Below are 3,568 nucleotides of genomic sequence, written 5' to 3'. Positions count from 1 at the left end.
TAGCGTATAACACGAGAGACAATGACGTGGTGACGCAAAGAGAAACGCCTCATGAACGGTTACGTGGGCACTGCAGCCCCACTGTGTGACGGAACAAGTGGCACGTGTAATTTTGCGTCATTTCTCCATGACGAAGCTGTACAGGAATCTGTGTGTGTGTGTGTGTGTGTGTGTGTGTGTGTCAGGGGGGTATTTTGGCAAGAAAGTGCCTTGTCATATTAAGGCTCCCTATCCAGAAACGCTTTGCATGCTCTTTCATCACGCCTATTTTCAAAGGCCACACATGTGATTAGATGAAGTGACCCGGGTTTTCAAGGGAATTTTTACTGTTTTAGTGATAGATTAGTAAAATCTGGATCTTATTATCAGTAAAAGCACTAAAAAAGAACGTTTTTGTTATTTTTGTGGCCTTCGAAAATGTAGTGAAAGGGGCAACGTTTTTGTGAATTAGGATTTAATTGTAATAATGCCTGAGTTAATGTATTAAAAGGGAGACTTGCGAGGAGGCGAATCAAACAGTATTGTGGTGAGCGACTGAGATGCTGCTGAACAGAGTATTCCCGTAACCATATACCTCTGCCGAAAAGCACAATAAATGGTAAAGTGTACAACTCGAGCACTCAGTTATAAACTGTTCCTGACATAATCGTCCTTCCTAGCACTGTATAAACTTTTGCATAGAGACAGAAGATTAAAGAAGGAAAACATCATTTTTTTTCTTTTTTTCCATTAAAGTATTTAAAAGAAGACATAAAGCGAGATGGAAGGATGGAATTACTGTAGAACTGCAATGGAAACGAACTACTAGGGCAGCGTGTGGAGTCGCTATCTTGCCCTGCACCCCGCGATGGCTGTAGCCACAGGTAAGGCGTGTTTCTTGTGTGTGGTGGGGCGAGGTGGTTCTACATGATCTTTTTTTTTTTTTTTTTTTTTACGTTAAGGCCTATAGCGCCCGTAGGCTCACTTGAAGAGTATGCAGGAAGCGCTGTTCAGCTTCCGCCCATTAGTGGCACAGGCAATTTTATTTATATTGGTACCCATATTAGGGCCCATATTACCACCCAAGCTCATCTTGGGTGTAACCACTTATAACCTGGGTGTTATGGTGACATGTAGGTAACTTTAAACCACTCGACAAGTGACAAAGTTTCAAGGCGGCACATGGTAGGATTCGAACCTAACTAACCGTGGACGTCTACCTGATCCATCGCTCACCACCTTATTCACACACCACCGCCTCCCTAGTGTAGAGCAGAAAAAATGGTGTTAGAATAAATATCTTGCTTCGAAAATTAGGTATATCTCAAAGGAAGATGCCAAGTAAATCTTATAAAGCATCAGAATAAAATTGTATTGCTTACTTCCAAACTCGAAATAGTTTTATGCAAATAAGGTAAATTATATTCAACTATAAGGAAAACATGAAGATGAGACTATAGAGTGCTGCATCACAGTAAAGATCAGTGTGAACCACTTGCCTCATTAACTTATCCTCCAATGACATAAGACTTGCTATTGCTCATCTTAAGAAGCTATTACTCATCTAAGCGTAGAGGGATTATACTACTACTACTACTACTACTACTACTACTACTACTACTACTACTACTACTACTACTACTACTACTACTACTACTACTACTACTACTACTACTACTACTACTACTACTATTACTACTACTACCACTACTACTACCCCCCAGATGGGAACCGCCTTGTCGTGGTGGGGGGGCTTGCGTGCCCCTGTGACCTGGCGAGCTACGCTAGAGGGGGCTTAGGCCCCTGCTCTGTCCTTTCGAGGGGGAGAGGGCTACCCATGCTAGTAAGGTTGCCAGTGAGGGGCCAGACTAAATGGTTCCTACGTAGGCTGCCAGTGGACCAGCGGAGCCACCCGCTGGAGGGATCGCCCAATAGGGGTCGTCCTGTGCTGGATGGTTGGGTGTCCAGGCTGGGATGCTTTGGGAGGGGGGTCTCAGCTCTGTCGTGGACAAACATTCGTATCATGTGGGGCCTTTTTAAAACGACTGGTCCGCATGGGGACGAGGTACCCGTCCACGGCAGCCAGCGCTCCCTCCCATTGTAGTCCCAGTAGGTGGTTTCCCTTGCCCCTGGAGCCAATTTTTGTGTAACTTTTTTATGGTGAAACACAAAAACTGTCAGGTTCTCGTGAGGTGGCTGACCTGGCCCACGAGACGTCATCTTCAGGTCTGAGTGGGAAGGAGGATTCCCCTCCACAAGGGCCTCCCACAGCAGTCTCCTGTTCTGGGAGTTCTTCTGAGGGACGTATTTCTGCTGCATATGACTCCTTGTGATGGTAAATGTTAATCCATCATTTTCCTATCACGCCTTGCACTCACTTCTCAAGGTGTATGGCACGGTTGTTCGCATTCGACTTGTTTATGATAAGGACTTTCCTTCTAACCGCTGCTATGTAACTTTTCTGTCATGTGATGAAGCCCGTTTGGCTTATGAACATGTAGCATCTCTGCCCCTTGCTGGCTCTGGCTTTAAAACAGAATTTCTCCAGTCACGCAATATTTCAGACAGTGACATGGATTACATCCCAAATGTTTTTGAAAACTATTTAGAGAATTCAGTTCCTGAAGTCCGCCAGATTCCGCCTCCACGTTGGTTTGTGGCGTACTATAGAAATGGGCGTGGGAACTTCATTCATGCCTCCCGGTACCTGTCCAAAGAGATCGGCACGATTCCTGAGGGAAACCTCAAGAAATATGGGAAGGGGTGCTAGTGCGAGCAAAGATATTACGCAAGCGAGGATGTTGCAACATCTCCCATGCCCTTCTGACAGCATGTTTGAGACTCATCCCACCCTTAATTATAGTAAAGGTTGTGTTTACAGTCAGGATCTTTATGAATTTCCAGAAGAGGAAATACTAGCAATGTGTCCTAGCTCAGTCCAAAAGGTGACTAAGATGAGGAACTCCTCCAACATGGTCCTTCTCACCTTTTTGGTTCCACCCTTCCTGACCGTGTTAATATCGGTCCTATCAATCTTAGGGTGAGGCGTTTTGTTTCTCGCCCTCTTCAGTGTTTCTCATGCTACGGTCACGGCAAAAGCTCGTGTAAGGAAGCTTCTCGATGTGGTAATTGCTCTGCACTAGACTCACATTCTGAGGAGCATTGCAATGCTGCAGCTTATTGTTTCATTGCCGTGATGCTCACCAGGTACGTTCCAGGCAATGCCCCAGGTATCGCCTGGAGCAGGACATTCTACAGCTTGCTAACAGTCAGTTTATCAGCCTTGGTAGCGCCCGCCGTGAACTCCTGTACCGCCAGAAGGACGGTACTGGTGCGACATCCTATGCTTCTTTGGCCGCTCGCTCTTCAGCTGAGTCTGCCGGTCCGAAGACAACTCCTCCTGCTACCTCTCGCTCTGTTGGGGCGGGTGGACCTGTTCATTTGGCCAATAGGTTTGGCCTTTTGTCCGATGACTCAGTTGAGTCATCTCTAAGAAGTGACGAGAATAATACGGACTTGACCAAAGTCACCCATATAGTAGATGTCCATTTGCCACCTGTATCTCCTAAGCCTTTGAAGGGCCTGACCA

Source organism: Portunus trituberculatus, chromosome 27, assembly GCF_017591435.1.
Source record: "Portunus trituberculatus isolate SZX2019 chromosome 27, ASM1759143v1, whole genome shotgun sequence".
Lineage (NCBI taxonomy): Eukaryota > Metazoa > Arthropoda > Malacostraca > Decapoda > Portunidae > Portunus > Portunus trituberculatus.
This window is presented reverse-complemented; position numbering follows the sequence as displayed.